Source organism: Podarcis filfolensis, assembly GCF_964270895.1.
Source record: "Podarcis filfolensis genome assembly, chromosome: 4".
In the NCBI taxonomy this organism is placed as follows: domain Eukaryota; kingdom Metazoa; phylum Chordata; class Lepidosauria; order Squamata; family Lacertidae; genus Podarcis; species Podarcis filfolensis.
Genome location: NC_139607.1, coordinates 57,538,387 through 57,559,501, shown reverse-complemented (window position 1 = coordinate 57,559,501; position 21,115 = coordinate 57,538,387). Strand labels below are relative to the sequence as shown.

General features: G+C 42.4%; 1 long non-coding RNA gene across 1 annotated transcript in view; it reads right to left on the bottom strand.

Annotated features, from left to right (window-relative positions):
• Nucleotides 1-21,115, bottom strand: part of LOC310761462 — a 37,112-nt gene extending 15,997 nt beyond the window's left edge. Inside the window, exon 1 of the long non-coding RNA XR_014547509.1 lies at nt 21,007-21,115. This is a non-coding gene — a long non-coding RNA (uncharacterized lncRNA). The remainder of the gene's footprint in view (nt 1-21,006) is intronic.

Sequence of the window (21,115 nt, the reverse complement as noted above, 5' to 3'; positions counted from 1 at the left end):
TAAGATTAAAATAAACAAATTCTGTTCTTTTAAATAGCTTCTGTAAATAATAACAAACTGAAGGACCACATCTCAGTGGTAGAGTATCTCTGGCTTGTATGTAGAAGGTCTTGGGTTCATTCCTTGGTAGCCCCAGGTAAGGCTGCCTGAGATTCCTGTCTGAAACCCTGGAAAATGACTGCCAGTCATCATCTTGTATGGATCAGTGTCCAAATCAATACAAGGCAGCTTCATATGGAGTCTCAGATTATGCTTTTAGCAATTTGGTTGCCGCTGTATACATTTTCTTTAGTTCACATAGCAACGTGATGTTATCTGCTACTAGACCTTGGAACTTGAAAGATGTGCTAGGAAACTGAAAATGAACTCCTTTTCAGTGCCTCTTCAACACTTGTATCTTCCCTCGTACTGAGATTTGAAGCATTTTTTACTCATTTTATTTTACTGTAGTAGTAATATTCTAGACCCTGAGCCGATATAAACTAATTTTAGCATGACCTTTCCATCGAATGCTGGGGGGATGCTTCTATTTAAGTTCATAAGGTACCTCACCATTCTCTCCCATCCTTCAGTACCAGTAGGGACATTGAGGTGTTGCCAGTTTGCAACATTGTTAGGTGGATTCATGTTTAATTTAAATCCAGGTGATTAATGAAGGGAGGAGGGAGATTGGCAACCTGTGCAATACTTCCCTTGAAGCTCTGTGTTGGGAAGAGGTTAGAAATAAACAAGAAGTTCTTGGTATGTGAAGCCTGCTGTGTGGAACAAAAAGTGCCTTGCTGGCCATAATGTTCGTTCTGAATAACAAATAAAGAGGTAGTTTTGTATGACTTGATGAAGAAGCAGGAGATTTTGATCTAATGTTATATTATGTAAGGTATAATTGAATATTTGATGCCATGTACAAAGTATTGAAAATGACACTCGTAGCTTAAAAATTATTTTGGGATAATTGCTTTTATTGCTCAATCTCAGATTTCCTGAAATAGATTGCGACACAAGCAGGTCAGCTAAGACAGCATTCTTTCATTCTGTTAAAAACAACAACTGGTAGTTGCTCTTTCTTCCTGCAAACGGTGTGTGTTGCTCTTTCAGGCAGAAAGCAGTAGTTTATTACCAGGGATTATCTCTTTCTGTGGGCTGGCTGACTCACCCACAGAAAATGTGCTTATTCAGGAAGTCTGCAATCCTTAAACCTCTTGTTTGGAAACAGATCTCTTGGAGGTAATTGAACAGCTCTGACTCAAGAGAATTGTGGGTGGCTGTTGTAGTCTGGAGAGGATGGGGGGAATGTGAAAACTAAAGAAGTCAAAATAAATGGTTAATGCGGAGAATTACAACAAAGATCACTCAGAGACCTAAAACATGGAGCAATTTGGATCACAGATAATGCTGCTGAAATTGCAATTAGCTGTTCACACCCTGGGACCTTATGGTGAAGGGTGGCTAATTAAGAGGTAAAAAAGAAGGTAAAGGGACCCCTGACCATTAGGTCCAGTTGCAGACGACTCTGGGGTTGCGGCGCTCATTTCGCTTTACTGGCCAAAGGAGCCGGCGTACAGCTTCCAGGTCATGTGGCCAGCATGACTAAGCCACTTCTGGCAAACTAGAGCAGCGCACGGAAACGCCGTTTACCTTCCCACCGGAGCAGTACCTATTTATCTACTTGCACTTTGACGTGCTTTCGAACTGCTAGGTTGGCAGGAGCAGGGACCGAGCAATGGGAGCTCACTCCATCGCGGGGAAGGGTGGCTAATTAAGAGGTAAAAAAGAAGGTAAAGGAAAGGACAGGACCCCTGGACGGTTAAGTCCAGTCAAAGGCGACTATGGGGTTACGGCGCTCATCTCGCTCCCAGGCTGAGGGAGCCAGTGTTTGTCTGCCCACATCATTCCGGGTCATGTGGCCACCATGACTAAACTGCTTCTGGCACAAGGGAACACCATGATGGAAACCAGAGCGCATGGAAACGCCGTTTACCTTCCTGCTGCAGCAGTACCTATTTATCTACTTACACTGGCATGCTTTCAAACTGCTAGGTTGGCAGGAGCTGGGACAGAACAACGGGAGCTCACCCCGTCACAGGGATTTGAACCACCGACCTTCTGATTGGCAAGCCCAAGAGGCTCAGTGGTTTAGACCACAGCGCCACCCTAAACAACACCACACTAAAAGCCTACATACCAAGACACAGTGTGTTCATGACCCATCATACATGTATCATGAACTAACTCTTTTTACTTCACATCAGCTGACTCCAGCTTCCTCCCCAAATGTGTTTTAAGTTTATAACTATTTCTAACAGTAGTATGAGGCTTTGAGGTGGAAGCTGCTTGAAGGCTATCTGCTAAAGGAAATTGCTGCTTTTGCAAAGGAGCTATTTCCTCGTCTTCTTTTTTCCCCAGCAGCACCTCTATCTAAACCTCCTTTTAAAACTTGGAGAAGCATATGCTTCTTCCAAAACATGTGACTCTCCATTAAATATAGGTCCACAGTAGAAAGGATGGGACTGTACATGCTTGGCCAAAATGCATAAGCTGGATGAAAGGTGTGGTTAAAGGCCCATCCAGTACAGTAATTAGATCTTTGGAAAAGAATAAGGGAAATCCAAGTTCCGATCCCCACATGGCCAAGAAGCTAGTTGACCTTGGTCTGGTTGCTGTCTTTCAGCCTAGCTGCCTCGCAACAACCAGGGGTGCTGTGCTGAGCTCTTAGGATAAAAATGTAATAAATGTGCCCCCTCCCTTGGATCCTTTGACCTGCTGTTTTGATTGTCAGATGCTGAGGAATAACCAAAGGAGAGATTTCTCCCACACTCTGCTTGCCACTCTGTGGCATTTGCTTACTGTCACATGGAATATTTAGCTGGCTAGATCATTGGTATACATTCTTAAATATTAGCAAATGGTGTGAACCCAAAGAAATCACAGTTTGCCTCTCATATCCAATTTGTTTTCAGCACAGCCTATGGCTAAGGTTTACATTTGTGTGCAAATGACTTTTCTCTCTGTTTTCATAGGTCATGAAACGGGGAGATTCAGAATATGGTTCATTTGTCTGAACTTTTGTAACGTCCTTTGCTTTTAGGCTGAGCTGACAAGTAAATATTTAAAGAGTTTGTCTCATGAAATGTAATCTGCATGCATGGAAAGTGTTGAGAACAACTCAAACAAGACATGGGGGGACGCTGGGGATTTCGGATAATTGACTGGGGTGTGTCTAGGTTGTCATTTTGACTTGCTCTTCAGTTAGAAGTAGCTTAACATTATGTGAAGTGAATTTCTGAGTTCTAGTATTCTTTCCTAAGTGTCTATTCAGGGTAACTGAGACATGGAATTATTATAAGAAGAAGAATAAAAAATACCCCAAGCCCAAGTAGTTATAATGTTAGTGAATAGTCCACGACATGAACTAGTGTCTGAAGGGGGTGGCAGGCTCAAAGAAGACTGACAGCTGCTAACAAATGTATAACAAGGTGGCAGAGCATACATAATTCATCTTATCAAATTCACTAAGAAGTATAAAGATAGAATTCCAAATATTGAGTTGGAACAACCTAATTAAACTCAAATGCGTGTCATATGGCTAATACCCTGGGATCCGTGCTGATATACAGGATAATCTCCTCATTAATAGTATTTAGCCAATAATGTAATGAGATAAAATGAGTGCTTAGAGCAACTAGATACCAATCAAAACCAAGAAGAACCTAATTCCCTGTATTTTTCTCATACCCTCCGTTTATTTCCTAGCTGCTACAATGGGTATTTAGAAGAAAACCTTTTATTAAATTAGGCCAAATGCTAAGTAATGCAGGCTTGTAATTTAGGATTACAATTAAATGTTCGTTAATGTTTCCGCAAGTCTGTTGATAAAGGGGGTAGGGCGCAAAGAGGCGAATGATAAAAATGTGCCTGTGTCTCTACTGAGGTGAACAGAATTATTTTTCCTGCTTCTCTGATCTAAGTGGAACTGAGCTGCAGCAACAACAACAAAGAGATCCATGCACAAAGGTTCGCAGTGTCTCAGTTGTCATGATGTGGTGTAGAATGGAAATCAAAAGCACTCTCCCTATGGGAAGCCAATGTTTTTCTTTTCCTTGAAACTGGCCTCTGAAGCCTTGTGGAAAACCTCTTCAATGCTGTGGTAACTTCCTGAATTCATCTATCACAGTCAGAATTCAGTAAAATGACACTGTGGCCATGCTTTATGGTTATATGGTGAGTTACTGTGTTTGTGTCTTTGTGTACGCAGACAAACAAGCCTAATCTAGTTCCATTCATTTCAATACACTGAATCAGCATTTAGTTCAGCTGCTTGTAGCAGCAAATTGTAGATGGTTAGGCTGAATGTCTCTTCTTGTGAGCCTCATTCTAATCATTGGGAGGCAGAGATACACATTGATCTATCCCCCTTATGTTGTTTTATGTATTTCAAAACAGCTATTGAATTAATTAAAGAAATTATGCACACCTTGTATATTTAAAAGGGAAGATTATTCGTATTCTGTTTAAGGGGGAATTAAGTCGCATTAAATGATGTAGCAAAACAACTGTGAAGGTAAGAAGCTGCTTTGCAGACCTCTAATTAGATGCTGATGCAGGTGGCGCTGTGGTCTAAACCACTGAGCCTCTTGTGCCTCAGAAGCCTCAGAAGGTTGGTGGTTCGAATCCCCGCAACGGGGTGAGCTCCCATTCCTTGGTCCCAGCTCTTGCCAACCTAGCAGTTCCGAAGCACGCCAAAAATGCAAGTAGATAAATAGGTACCACTGCAGTGGGAAGGTAAACGACGTTCCCATGCGCTGCTCTAATTTTGCCAGATGTGGCTTAGCCATGCTGGCCACATGACCCGGAAAAACTGCGGCTCCCTCGGCCTGTAAAGCAAGATGAGCACTGCAACCCTAGAGTTTTCTGTGACTGGACTTAACTGTCAGGGGTCCTTTACCTTTACCTTTTTAATCAGATGCTGAAGCAAACATGAACTTGTCATATCAGAAATGGTCCAGATATGCACTGTAGTTCCTGGAAAGACTGATTTAAACTTTATGATGAATTCCGTACTTGAAACAGGTGGAAAGGGAAGATTGCGAGTGGGAGGAGGTCAAAATGAAGTTTCTGAGCAGAGTGTGGCATTACTTTTGAACCACTTTGCTATGCAAATTAGATGGGAGGTGAGACGTTGATCTGAAAAGCGGATTGCTTTGGATTAGACACCCACCAAGACAGCAGTTTAATCTGGCAGCCAATTCACAACCAAACTAATTTTGCAAAGAACCTGCAAGTGAAGAACAGGCTGTCGCATTGTAATGAAAACTAGGGTGGCAGATTTCCTAGTAAGTGACAGATTGTGTGTTTGCTCATATGAAATTCTATGGCAGGCTTAGGAATGGCAGAGAGCAAGGGGAATGAAGCATCACTAGTAAGCAAAGATCCCACCCCTGCTTTTCCCATCCTTAAACAGAGGACACGTTGACTTATTCACCCCACCCCACCACTCCCAACAAAGGTTACAGAAACAGAATTTTGCTCTCTCCTTATATTTATGGTGCTGAAAAAGGAGCTACTAAAGAGGATTCTTCAGTACTTGAACTTATTTAACAAGATTTATGTACCTCTTAACCAGCACAAACTGATAACAGAACAATCCTAACTACAGGCAGACAGTGCCATCTTAAATTACAGTTGTATCTTGGTTTTCAAACAGAATGCATTCGGGAAGTCCGTTCAACTTCCGAAACGTTCGGAAACCGAGGCGCGGCTTTCGGTTGGCTGCAGGAGTGTCCAGAAGCCGCAGAAGCTGTGCCGGACGTTCGGCTTCTGAGGCAAAGTTTGCAAACCGGAACACCTACTTCTGAGTTTGCGACATTCGAATTACAAGTTATTCATGAACTAAACTGTTCAAAAACCAAGGTACGACTGTACCCTTATTTCAAACCCAGTTCAGGAGGAATTTGTTTTATACCACTCTTTTTGCCATTTAAGTTCCACTAGGTTCCTAGGTCACATAACGTGAGTTGAAAGGGGTTTGGAAAAGGTGCAAGCCTCTCCTTGTTCTGTCACTTGGAGTGGAGGGACTTGCACTGGCATAAACCTTTCTGAGCCCCCAGTGAATAGGGGTGTTTTATGCTGGCATATCTTTGGCTCAGCCAAGGTGAAGGACCTGATACCTGCTGAACCCAGTCTCAGCTGGGAAAGCCCAATATCCATCCAGTCCAAACTCTCACCCTGGTGGATCTTGAGTTTGGATTGTCCTATGAGTGGTTTACATAAAACCACACAAAATATATACAAACAAACTTTAAAAGCAAGTAGACATAACGCTGATCAAGATATAGATTAAAAACGAGCACTTTTACAGCATATACATCATAAACATTGCAGAGAGCTAGTACAAGGAAATAGATATGTTTAAGGTGTGTGTGTTTGTGTGTATGTTTGGTGTGAGGGTGTGTGTAATAGCATTGTTTCTCCAAGGTGATGCAAGCTTTGCAAAGAGTGGCTATAGGAATATGAAAAATGACAGGTGGAATTAAGACTCCAAGCTCCTCAGAAGGAATGAGGTCATGTTTGGCAAAATACATTAGTATCACCTACTGAGGCCACTAGAAATAATAAAATATGCTTGAAATACACAATACATTACTACCTGTTATTTTAAAAAATCTTTGGTGATTTAAAAAAATACATTATATGAAAAACAATTCTGGTATCATGTGAAAACTGATGGGGAAATACAAAGTTTCTTCAGACACATGAAAGATAAGTAGTGGCTGGGAAATAATAATAATAATAATAATAATAATAATAATAATAATAATTATTATTATTATTATTATTATTATTATTATTTATACCCCACCCATCTGGGCGGCTTCCAACAAAACACTAAAATACAATAACCTATTAAACATTAAAAGCTTCCCTAAACATGGCTGCCTTCAGATGTCTTCTAAAAGTTTGGTAGTTATTTTTCTCTTTGACATCTGGTGGGAGGGTGTTCCACAGGGCGGGTGCCACTACCAAGAAGGCCCTCAGCCTGGTTCCCTGTAACTTGGCTTCTCGCAGCAAGGGAACTGCCAGAAGGCCCTCGGCGCTGGACCTCAGTGTCCAGGCAGAACGATGGGGGTGGAGACGCTTCTTCAGGTATACTGGACTGAGGCCATTTAGGGCTTTAAAGGTCAGCACCAACACTTTGAATTGTGCTCGGAATCGTACTGGGAGCCAGTGTAGGTCTTTCAAGACCAGTGTTATATGGTCTCGGCGGCTGCTCCCAGTCACCAGTCTAGCTGCCACATTCTGGATTAGTTTTAGTTTCCGGGTCACCTTCAAAGGTAGCCCCACGTAGAGCGCATTGCAGTAGTCCAAGTGAGAGATAACTAGAGCATGCACCACTCTGGCGAGACAGTCCACGGGCAGATAGGATCTCAGCCTGCGTACTAGATGGAGCTGATAAACAGCTGCCCTGGACACAGAATTGACGTGCGCCTCCATGGACAGCTGTGAGTCCAGAATGACTCCCAGGCTGCGCACCTGGTTCTTCAGGGGCATAGCTACCCCATTCAGGACCAGGGAGTCCTCCACACCCGCGCCCCTCCTGTCCCCCCCCCAAACAGTACTTCTGTCTTGTCAGGATTCAACCTCAATCTGTTAGCCGCCATCCATCCTCCAACCGCCTCCAGATGCTCACACAGGACCTTCACCGCCTTCACTGGTTCTGATTTGAAAGAGAGGTAGAGTTGGGTATCATCCGCATACTGATGAACACCCAGCCCAAACCCCCTGAAGATCTCTCCCAGCAGCTGCATGTAGATGTTGAAGAGCATGGGGGAGAGGACGGAACCCTGAGGCACCCCACAAGTGAGAGCCCAGGGGTCTGAACACTCATCCCCCACCACCACTTTCTGAACACGGCCCAGGAGGAAGGAGCGGAACCACTGTATAACAGTGCCCCCAGCTCCCAGCCCCTCTAGACGGTCCAGAAGGTTGTTATGGTCGATGGTGTCAAAAGCCGCTGAGAGATCCAGCAGAACTTGGAAACAGCTCTCACCTTTGTCCCTAGCCTGCCAGAGATCATCGACCAGTGCAACCAAGGCAGTTTCAGTCCCATGATGAGGCCTGAATCCGGAGTGGAAGGGATCCAAATGGTCCGCTTCTTCTAGGCGTGCCTGGAGTTGTTCAGCAACCACTCACTCAATCACCTTGCCCAAGAATGGAAGGATGGATAGATATAATTATGATCTCCTGAAAGCTAGGCAATATCCTGATGTCCAGGTCATACAGATTATTGGTATGGGGGGCACTGCGACTCAGTGGGAGAAATCTGCTTTGCATGCAGAAGGTTGCAGATTCAATCAAGGTGAGTCAATGGTCTGACTCAATATAAAGCAAATTCCTATAATTCCCAATTGGTCTTGATCCAGCATGGTGGTTCTTGTGCTTCCTGTGACGTCTGTGTTGCAGGATGTTTCTAAACGTTGCCGAATAACCACAATGTTAATTTAGGGAAAACATGCAATATACTTTTCCTTCTCAAAAAAAAATAAAAATTAAAAAATCCTGGTCCACTATTCTTTTACCTTTTAAAATGCAAAAGTTAACCTCTGCACTGACTTTTAACAACACTTCACTGCAGACAGGCAACAATGAAATCCATTTATGGCCAGCATAAAATACAGATGAAGACATTAAGTTGTTTCTACATTAGTTTTTGAAATGTGATAAAAACTGATAAGGATTTCCTGCCAACTTTGATTAAGAATGCAAAAAAAGTAAGATTGGCACATTAGTTTTTGAAATGTGATAAAAACTGATAAGGATTTCCTGCTAACTTTGATTAAGAATGTAAAAACAGTAAGATTGGCGCAGCAATAAAACTGCTAGCACATTTGCAAAGCTAAGTATGGTTTCAAATTGGATGGACCGCATGCTGAGATATCTGCATGGCAGGGGGTTGGACTAGATGACCCTTGGTGTCCCTTCAAACTCTACCTTTCTATAATTCTATGTATCTATGATAATGGGAACTGGAGATGCAGTGGGTCTTTAGTAGATAGAACTGCAGATATATAATCTGCAGGACTGAGATATGCTTAGAAGAGAGAGGCTGTTGGAATAACCAAGGTTAGGATGTGAGAAGAGAAGAAGCATTGCTCTTTATTAAAAAGAAATATTACAGCTCAGGTCTATACTTGGAGAAGCAGAATCTGTAACAAGATGTTGCAGGGCATCCTTATCTCCCAGCAGGAGTGCTCCTGTTCAGAGTGCCAGCAGGTGTTTCCATTTCCTGTCCATTTTTCTTTCTTTACTGTCAATATTTCCTGACTACTGAGCATGCTCAGTGCTTACTGGGCTAGCTGGGCTAAGAGCCAGTTAGAGTGCCAGACTAGGAACTGGGAAATCAGGGTTCTAATCCCCAGTAGACCAAGAAACTCATGTGATCTTGGGCCAGTCAGAGTCCCTCAGCCTAATCTACCTCAGACGGTTATTGTGAGGATAAAATGGAGTGAGGGGCTTTCCTGGATTAGTTGTAAAGGCATTTTGTGACCTTCAATCTGATGGGGAGATGGAAGCCTGGGCAAAAAGATATGTCTTCAGGAAACATCCAAGGCAATGTAGTATGGGCAGGCAATTGGAACTGATGCAATAAACTCCTTGCCCCATTGCCTTGTGGAGAGCAAATTTCTGATGCTGGGAGCCTTCTATACTCACAAGTTCTCCCTGCATGGTTTCAGGTTCCTTCAGGTGCTATGGCCTGAAGAGAAATACAGGTAGAACAGGCCTGTATGTTTTAGCTCTATCACCCAGATCTAGGGGACTCCTCTGTTCCCTTCAGGAATTTTCAGCTGCTGTGAGGAACCTTGTGTATCTGTGGAGGCGTCCTGTATAAGAGGGATCAGGGTTCAGAAAGCTTCAGAACCCTGAATAAATGGGGGGTCTTGAATCATGGGGGCAACCTTCATGAGTACAGGATGCTCCCCTGTTCAAGCCCTTCATGATTTGGGGCTGGGGACAAATAATTTAGCTTTCCCTTTTGATTTTACACATGAGCTTCTGCATAGGGGTTGACTAGTTTATCCCAGTTAGTTGATCATGGGTTTCCATAATAACACTTTGTGTCATCAGCTATGCTTCATAGATTAAAAATGCAGAGAGCCATGTTGGTCTGTGAGGAAAGGAATGGAAACAGGAGAAAGTATAGTGATGCCTTAATGAGGAGGGCCAAGTGAATGTCACAAAACAACAGTGTAACTTTCATGTTTCACCGAACTTTCTCAGGCTGGGTGCTAAAGAAAAAGATGGTGTGAGTCAGTGGAGCAGCAACTGGGAAAGAGAATATTAAAGGTGCTGTTTGTAAAGGGAATGGTAGAGACATGTCTGTAATGTGCCCAGGCTTAAGATGGTGATTCAGGAAGCTCTTTACAGAGCAATTATGTTCCTTTGTGCCAAGTGTAGAAGATCTCAGGTGGCATCAAAGTGTACAGGAACAGCAAAGCAGTGATTGTTTTCCTTTTGAAAATAGAGAAGCACCTACAGTAGTTTCTCAGATCTACAGCTTTGGTAGTACAAGTGGCATTGATAGAGAGCACTCCATTTTTCAAGCAATTTCATAAAATATACTAGCCCTCTTACTGTCTTGGACACCTATCTGTGTAAATTATTTGTGGTCCAGATCCAACCAGTGTCATTCTCCAATATAATCTCCCATGTTCTCGGAAACAAAAAGTTTGCATAGTGTATATTTCCAACTGTTTCTTAACTAATGAATGAGAAATAGTAGTTGCTGAGGTCTTCCACTAGGGAGTACCATTGCACTTCTGAATGAGAAAGGCAAGTTGGCAAATGCTTCCATGGAATGTATGTACCAGAGTGCTTTTGGATTTTTCTGTTCTGTAAAATATCACCATCACCAATATCTTTGATAGCTATAAATAAATTTGTTCTTTACTTTGTTTACTCTTCCTGCCAGTGCCTGGTGGTTCATCTTAATGTAAAAAGAAACCACTGGAATGCCAAATTTCAGAGGGCTTCTTTGTTTTAAAGCAACTAGCATAATCGTAACTGTCCATAACTATGAGTTAATCTGAAAATTATTGTAATCACTGCAAAAAAAGCAATGTAGAGTCATCACTCATCACTTTACCACAATATCAAATTACTGCTGGTATTTTTGTTTTAGGGTTGTTGTAAGGAAGAAAAGGGCTGCAGGAGAACCGTGTATATCATCCACCATAGGCTCCTTGGAAGAAAAAAGTAGCATATAAATATATATAAAAAACAAGATAAAATAATTATCTGGACTTAGGTTGTAGGGTATTTCCAGCCAAACCAGAGTCATGGAGCAAAAAGGAAGGTTGGGGTTAAGATCATTGGTTCTGTAAGAATTCTGAGGATGCTACCTTTCTTTAAAACAAAGTTTCTAGACCTATTGGTGATGGAAAATGTGCATGTTAAGTATGACAGAAAGGGCTGCAGCTCAGTTGTAAAGCACAAACTTTACATGTAGAAGGTTCTAAGTTCAGCTTCTAGTGTTCCAGTTCCACATAGGGCAGGAAAGACTTCTGTCTAAAACCCTGCTGAACTGCTGCCATTCAGTGTAGACAATATTGTGCTAGATGGACCAATGGTCAGATTTGCTGCTATGCAGCTTCCTATGTCTATGACAGTTATGCATACCAGAAATCAAATAAAAACAAAATCCCTATGAAGTTTAATGAATAATTGTTCAGATTTATTGAAATTTCAGATCTACTAATTTCTCATCCTGACTTCAGCTAGTTTAATAGTACAAAGGGCAGAATCCTACTGCTTTTGCTAGTGAAACAAGACATTGCTACAGTTCACATGCCTTTGTGTAAAAATCTTGCTGATCCTCAACATAGCTCAGTTAAGTGCACAAGTCTTCTAAGAATGGAAATATTTCAGCACTTCTCTGGCTATTGGTTTCTTCCTGTCCTCTTTCACTGATATGCACTTCATAAAAGTGACACCCTATCACAACCAGTCATTCTTTCTTAGGCAGCTCTAAAAATACATTGGAAGCTGCAGATAAAAACTGGCCCCAAGATCCACTCTGTTTAAGTGCTCATCCTGGGAGCACAACCACCACAAGAATCATGCAATGTTAACATGTCTGCCCTCGCTGCGTCAGTGTGCAGCCGGTCACACTGGCACTACAGGGTGGCACAGAGTCACTCTGTTGGAAATAGCTACCAGCAGCAGACATCCTATGAGGGCATTGGGCCAGGTCGGATGCCATTCCAGGTAGCACAATCACAGCACCACACATTTCTTTTTAACGAAGGTACTGGGCTTTTGCAAACTTATCCACAGGATCAGGATAACAGGTTGATAAGGTAATTTATTGTATTGACTAGAGGTAAAGTTTTTTATTGTTTCATGCCACCCCAATCTCTGAGCAGTATGAGATTTCAGGGGTTCCATGTGCTCACCCGAGGTTCATATTTCCTTTGGGAACAAGGCACAGAGGAGAATGTGGTGTCTTCATGATATATGGTTTATTTACACACAAATATAACCTGAGCCTACGATGGATGTGCTTGTAGCATCAACACCCCAAAAAGGTATTGATCTCCCATAGGCACAGCCTTGGATTCAAACAGAAATCAAACTTTGCTCTCAAACATTGCTCTGAGTCTTTCTCTAGCCCATCTTGCCATCTCTCACATAGCCCCTTTGCTTCATTTATCTTAACTGCCCATCACCCAGGCTATCACCTCGACACAAGAAGTAAGCCTGGCTTATATTTTAACACTTGCTGGAAAATAAAAGCAAAATAAAATAAATTACTAAGATAACATAACACCCCCAGCGTTAATGCTTTTTTGTTTTAAATGACTCACATTACCAAGAGCTTAGAGGCAGGCAGTTATGACAGAATGCTTCTTTCAGAAGAAAAACAAGACTGAAATTGTATTTCCTTGTCTTCAATTTAAACTTTAAACTATGAATTAATGCTGCAAAGGTAGATAACATTATTATGTTATCCTTTAGTGGCTAGGGAATTGCCAAGTGCTTTAGTTCTTTGTCTCAGAAGAAATGAGACATGTTAAATTAACGAGACAATGACTTTCTTTCTGTGAGGTATAAAAATCAAAGTCTATTTTGCTTTACAGTGTAAATTAGTTTCACACAGATGTCATACCCCAGAAGAACAGCTTTATCAGAACTGCTTCAACTGTTGCTTTGCCTTACTCATGTTCTGAATATGTGTTGGGACATGGCCAGAAATGAGAAATGCAGTGCATGAGCACAGACAACCACAGCGAGGGGTTAGCTTACTATAAAGTGCTCAAGGGCACTTGATAAGCTAGTGGTCCAAACTAAACCAGACCAAAAGAAGTCCCATGCGAGTTATCTATTGCAGGACAATAGCATTTAAGTGACTTCAGGGTGCTGGTGCTGGTGTTTGGAATGTCACCCGGTTTGGAATGCCACCCTGTTAAAATATTGTCGACACCAGGGGTAGCCAATGTAGTGTCTTTCAGATATTGTTGAACTCCAACTCGCATCAGCCTTAGTTATTCTGGACAATGATAAGGTACAATGGGAGTTACAGTCCAATAACATTTGGATAGCAACATGTTAGCTACTTTCAGTCTACATTCTATGCAATTATGGACTATTTGTAAAGAACTGGAGCCATTTTTAAAGTGAACAAGCTATTAAGGTCCAGCAGAACATGTAATATATGGTCAAACTGCACCAGTACAGTGGTTCCCAATTAGCTAATTACTGAGGACTCCCTATTTTTCAAATCCAAGCCACAGACCCCCTACTTTGATCTCTATGGTAGTTAAACAATAACTATAGTAAACTACAGTCTTCATAAAAGTTTTCAGTGGAGTGCATAGCACCTGCAATAAGCTACAGACAACAACTGATTGAACAGAATTTGATCTGAAGCACAGCTTCTTTTTAATTATTTCCCCCCTCAGTCAGTCACTATCATTCTGCCACTCAGGCTCATGGCTTCATTATAAATATTTTTAAGACACTGCTAATTACATATATATATATATATATATATATATATATATATATATATATATATATTAGTATTAAACCCTGCAAATACCTTGTATAGATGCCTCACCAACATCTTGATCAAAGAAAATGGGGGACTTTAGCCAGGAAAAGCCTAATGTATTGATTTCCGGCAGATTATTAGCGTGCAAGCAAATTGGTCTGTTTCTAGAATAGGACTTGCACCAGACTTTCAGCCTAAATGTTGAATCTGAAGAATGATGATGATGACGACGACGACGATGATGATTTATTTGTGCCCCGCTCATCTGACTGGGTTGCCCCAGCCACTCTGATCTCCCTGCAGAGTTGTAACCAAACTGACAAACAGCTCTCAGCCAGCAGCTACTTATACTATGCCTGTGAGGGGACTCTATATTTGAGAAGCTTTAATTAAAATGCTGAAGGGGACTCTTGTTCCAACAAATTTCTATCTTCTTGGCTAAATATGAAACAAATATTTAGAATAGGAAGCATATACATAGGGGTGGGGGGAAGCCAGAAGTACCATAAATTATCGACTTTAAAGAAGTATTTCAGAACAGGTGCTGATGTATTTTGAAGTAGGCATTTGCTCATTTCTACAGCCTTCTACAATGGAAGATCAGATTATATGGAACAGCCAGCATTGGCTTTTGTACTCAGCTCCTGTTGTTCTGTTGCACAATAGCTGCTGGGTTTGTTTTCTTGTTCTATGCATGTCTCTAATCCTTTGAGTTATGCTAGCAGCTGGGCAAGTTCAGAGAACAGTGAACAGGCACACACATGGCTTGGATGCCAGGACTCGCCAACTCATCCTTCATGTCGCTCTTCTCCTCCACCCCCATCCTTTCTCCAGGTTCTCCAGCCAAAGATTAGTGTAGAGAGTTAGAAGCAATGTGAGCTAGAAGCTTAGAGCAGAGTTAGGAGTGATGCCATGGAGAAGGCAGGCAGCAAGCTGCAAAGCCAGAGAAGCAGAGCACAATGTTTAATGTCTGTTTGAATCCAAGGCTGCAGATATGGGAGAAACCTTTTGGGTTGTTAATGCTGTGAGCCCCTCCATTGTAGGCTTCAGGTTGTGTATATATGTATGTATAAATAAACCATATATCATAAAGACACCATAGTTTCCACTGTGCTTCATTTCCAAAATAAAACACACACCCTGGGTGAGTGCCTGGAATCCCTGGAATCTTGTACCATTCTGAGATTAGGGTGGCATGCAATAGCATTTTAGACCATTGCTAGGAATGTTTATGTTTAATTTATGCCTGTAGAATTAATGTTCTCCACATCGAGTGTGTATTACATGGCCTAAATATTTTAAAATTCACTAAGCAAGTACTTAAATTCTGTCCTCCTCTGAGGTTCTATCCTGATATGAAAACAAAACAAAGCTGTTTGACATGCTCCCTATGTTTTCCTGTGAACAATTAACTGTATTTAAGGATTTAAAAGCTTTGTGCCAGTTTTGTTTGGCAGTCACGACAAATGTCTTTTGCATTTTTAGCACTTATCTAAAAGCAGGAACACATCCTGCCTTGAAGCTTTTATTCATGACACCAAAGTCATTTGGAGCCTGTAGATATTTTTTCTAACACATTTTCCTAATATGGTTGGCACTATGTGGGTGCTAATCTGGAGTAGTTAAGAGGCTCAGTTTCATCTCCCATACAATGCACTAGAGGTATACTTAGGGATGATAATGTCGTTTGGCTAAAGCATCCTGTTTAAACTACATTCAGGATATGGTTTGGATTACTCAGGGGCAACTATTCCAAATAATGTAAGGTGATGATTTGCAGTTGATCCGGCTGCTAACATAAAGGGATAGTTAATTAATGAAACTACACAGCCTTTGTAGGCAGATGGGGAAAAACATAAGCAGTAAACTATCTCTCTTTTAGTCTGCTCATTAGATATTAAGAGTCCATTAACCATGTAATGCACTCATTTAAATTTTGGATAAGGCCTTCAAGAGATTTGAATTACTCTGTTTAAAAACCACAGAAACTAAAACAACATACACAGAGAGAGTGATCTGCCTAGAGAAGAACAAACACTCTTAGCTTGCCAGTTACTCACCTGTCCCCCAATTACAGAGTAGGACTGTGTACACACCATATATCTAAGTCACTACCTGAAGAATTATTGGAAGCAGAGGTTGCTTAGGGGGCTGGGAGTTGTAGCTCTGTGCAAAGCAAACTAGAGTACTCTCCCCCTTTGTGGGGGAGGGAAGAAGAGATGTCCTTTAAATGTATGGTGTGTATGCAGAATATAGACACTTGGCCAATATGTGGCTGTCAGCCTATGTCTTTGAGGACCAAGTCTACTTCTATGTCCACTAAATCCACTAGATCACACTGACTCATGTTAGGTCAAAGTCAAAGTTATACACAAATAACTTTGCTCACCTTGACAGGACCAAGAGACACACAAATGCTTGGCCTCTCAGACATTTCTCCTTGTTATCTTAGCATTAAAACAGAAAATAAGGCTAGCTGCAGTGAGGGAAATGTACTTAGCACATGTTCAGAGCCAATCTAGGATCCTCTGTGTAAATGCTTCAAGTATTTCTCATTTCAACATAGTATTTTATTTTACTGTAAAAATGGTTGCAAAATCAATCCAGAGGGAGTGTTTTCTGATGATACATATCATATGAAATGTTGGAAATACGTATTACCAAGTGCATGGTCGATTTCAGTCATCAGACATATCAGTCCTGCGGCCTATAAAAAGCCATGGCAGTATATGCCACGTTTAGCTGAGAGAAACACATGTTTTCTGCAGTGAACTAAATGGAATGTAAAGGCTGTTTTTGATTGTGTTTACTTAATTAAGATTAAAAAGACGTACTGCTGTATGTTCAAGCTGAGCCTTAGTCTGTGGGAAATGTCAGGCAGCATTAGGCTCATTGTCGACACTGGCCTAATTTCTGTTGATGTTAATTAAAAAGTTTTAGTTCGCCAAGTCAAGGAGAAATAGTGGTTGATGGCCCTGAAATTAATTTAGAAAGTGGCAACTTGCTTTGTCAATCCACCTCATGTACTTGAAAATAACTCAGCGGGTTGGAGGAAATAATCCTTCAGTTCAGATGCTTCCTGACTCCATTTAACACAACACCATGCCTGGCCTTCTTCAAAACCCTGCCAGTGCAATTCTCTACATGTCTGCTCAGAGGTAATCCCCACTGTGTTCAATGGACTTACTTCCAGACTAGGATGTAGATTTGTAGCCTGGCAGCATAATCCTCTGCATATTTTACCCAGAGGTAAGTGGTACTGTGGGCAAACAAAGCAGGATGAATTTTCACTAAACAAGTCCTCTGGAAGCAACACGAAACTATGAAACCAGGGAAATCCTGGCTGTGAATCCTGGAGGACCTGCTTCTTGCCTGGCAGACCTTTTCCCTCTGGTCTAGAAGGGCTGGGCCCTGACTGACTCCAGCTACAAAAGCTGAAGCTGCTGAACAGAATCTTGGACTGTGGGGTTAATTTGTGTGTATTATTTTTCTGAGGGAGGGGAGTTGTGCCTGGGAAGAGAGGAGCTAGGGAGAGGAAGGGACAGTTGCAGTGGTTCAGGGAAGGAGGAGGTATGGTGTGGAAGGTGAGACAGGCTGGGTAAGGGGTACACAGCACTGACAGTTAGTGACTCTGCCGTGTGCCCATTCCTCCTCCAGCCTGGGAAATTGTTGTCCTATCAGCCAGCTGTTGGGTCTGCAGATGCTGCTGCTGCTGAATGCCAGGTCACCTCTGAACAAGACCTCCCTCATCCATGATCAGATTGTGGATGAGGAGGCTGATCTGACCTGCATCACTGAGACCTGGGTGGATGAGCAAGGTGGAGTTTTTCTCACCCAATGGTGCTCACCTGAGTATTCAGTGCAGAATCAGGGCAGACTTGAGGGTCTGGGAGGGAGAGTTAGGTAAAGTCGTGACTGACTCTGGGGTTGCTGTGCTCATCTCGCTTTATTGGCCGAGGGAGCGGCGTACAGCTTCCGGGTCATGTGGCCAGCATGACTAAGCCACTTCTGGTGAACCAGAGCAGCACACGGAAACGCTGTTTGCCATCCCGCCAGAGTGGTACCTATTTATTTACCTGCACTTTGTTTGTTTTTTAAAATAATATTTATTGCTTTTAAAGATTACAGAAAAAGAAGAAAAGAGAAAATTTAAAGACAAACGAAGAAAGAAAAAACAAAACAAAACAAAAAAGTGAAAAAACACCACAATACAATACAGTATACAAATAATATAAACCCCAACCCAATCCCATTAAGCTAAACACATAAATAAATCTAAATAAAACAGTTTAAAATACATCTCTCCTTTTCCATATTCTATCCTTCATTTCCTTGTTTCCTCGACTTCCTCACATCTCCCTTTTTGTATTCCCATTCTTCTAATTATTTCAGCAAATCCTTTCCATCTTTCTGTTTTTTATCGTCTTATAAATAACATATTTTTAACCTTATTTCCCTTTAAAACTAAATTACTTATCTATTCTTAACTTCTTCTAACATTTCTACTAAATCCATATAATAACATTCCACGATTTTTCTAACAGTCATTAATTTTGCAAAATTTCTAAATGTAAGCTTTAGCTTCCCAATCTTCCTCCACCCTGTCCTCTCCCCGGTTTCGGATTCTGCCAGTCCTTTCCGTCAAATCCATATATTCCATCAACCTGGAGATCTTATGTCCGAGGCTCTTAATTCTTTTCCAAGTCCCTTCTGCGGATCTTCTTCATATTCTTTGATGCTCAGGAGCAAATCTCGGGAAAACTCCAACCAAACAGAACTTTTGTTCCTTCTGAACAGCTCAGCCAAATTTCCATACTTGAAACTAAGGTCCATAGGGTATTTCAGAACGTATTTCAGGATTCCTCCAAGTCCATAGGCCCCCACAGCTTCAAGCTCCTCCAGGCCCCAACCCATGTCCCAGATGTCAGTTAATCCCTGGATAAAGGGGTCTTTCCAACTTTCGTTCTTCAGTCCAAGCCAGGGTCCCATCCTCAAGCTCTGGTTTTTGCTAAAATCAATCATGCAGGGCCTCCATTTGTAATCCTCAATTTGCCTCTGTAGAACTGAGGATCCTTCTTGAGTTACTTTAAGTTTCACAACGGCATCTTTCTCCTTTTCCTCCACCATTTGTCTTGCCAAGATATTTTCCTGTACCAAGTCCATGTTGTTGCTTGCTTTTTGATTCAAGTTAGTCACTTTCTGTTCCCGGCTGTCAAGTTTGAAGATCATGTCATCTACATTTTTGTGCAGCTGTTCAAGTGAATGATTTATTTTGAGTAATGCAGTCACAATACCTTCTCCTATCAGCATTTTGAATAGTCCAAGGTCAATCTCTGATTCTCAGAAACTTTATCTTGCAGCTGGAGTTTACCCTGTTACACTCCTGTAACAGTTTCACATGCTCCCTCTAGAGGGAAGCAGTTTCAAATTGTATCAGTTCTTTCAGTCACAGAAACAGTTTCGATTTTCAGTTATTTTTCACCCTTTAATAAACTCAGAAGAGATCAATGGAAACAGTATCTTTCTAATTTTAAGTATCTGCCAAATCCGTTCTGTCAGTGAACCTTCCCCAAACGTCATCAGGCAGACCGTCCCCAGGTTCAGAGCAGTGGTAGTTTACTTTTCCCTCTCTCCTGCAGGTTCTCCCTAGGTCCACGGCTTCCCTCCTCTTCTCCTGCTTCCAAGGGGGGTTTGATATTTTTAACCAGTGGAATTTTAATCCTTTATCCAAAAACTTTCAGAGACTTTAGTTTGTAACGCCTTTGCTTCAATCTATTTACAAAAACGGGAGGCGGACTTCCTGTTTAGAGCCTTCCCGCTACTTTGCCAAATTAGAATATTTGAAGATCCAAATTTTCCAGTCTACTCACGGGTAGTTGTTTAAAGTCCAATTGTCCACAGGAAAAAGTCAGCGCTCTCCGGCAACAGCAATGCGGCTTCACTCCGTGAAAGAAGCAGTCGATTCAAAGCACCGCGCCACTCACCCCACGTCGCTCCGGATCCCCAAAACAGGGTTTCCCCGCGAGTAGGGGAGGCGCAAGAGGTGCCAGCCGAATCCCAAGTTCACAGGCTTCTCCCGCCTGTTATTTCTGTGGGTCTCCGCCTTCGCCGTGGCGGTCAGACCCTGCTTTTCACGGAGCAAGTTCCTCCCGATCGGAGGAGCTCCGCCATTGCCGGAGGCTTCAACCCGGAAGTCCTATTTGTTACGAAAAAGGAGCAATGCTGCTGAGTGCTCCAGGTGGCTGGAAAGCCAAACAGGATGTTGATGTTTTGGGACTGTACCGTGGGAACAAGGAACAGTCTATTATGTGCACTGAGCACCGGATGTTAGCTCAGAGTGTCACATGACCCTGTACCAGAAGTACATGGGTGGAGTTATTCTCTCTCTGCTTTTGCTGTTGAAAGAGTGCAGACATGTTTTCTCTGTACTGCTGGAAAGACAGAAATAAAGGCATGTAAATACATTTCTGTCTGTCTCTCTCCCCTCCCTGGGGAAAGGGGGGGAGGAGTGGTTGTGTTCTTCTCACGTTTGAGAAGGATCGGCCGATAGAGATCTGGCCTTGTCTTGCCGGGAGCCGAGACGGGGGAGATCAACAAGGAATCCAAGCCGGGCACCTGGAGAGTGGCCAATTCCTCTGAATTAGGCTTCAGATTCCGACACTATTTACCTGCACTTTGACATGATTTTGAACTGCTAGGTTGGCAGGAGCAGGGACCGAGCAACGGGAGCTCACCCTGTCACAGGGATTCAAACCGCCGACCTTCTGATCGGCAAGTCCTAGGCTCTGTGGTTTAACCCTCTCTCTCTCTCTCTCTCTCTCTCTCTCTCTCTCTCTCTCTCTCTCTTTCTCTCCCCCCCAGTTGGTGTGTGTGTGGGGGTCTAGAGTGTGTGCTGGTCAATCAGAACAGATTAGGGATTCTGCTGGTTTACCACCCGCCTTGCTGCTTAGCAGTCTCCTTACCTGAGCTGACAGAGCTGGTTTCAGAGGCAGTGTTGAGGACTCCCAGCCTAGTTATTTTGGGGAACTTCAACATCCCTGCCAAGGGGACTGACTGTGGGGTGGCTCAGCA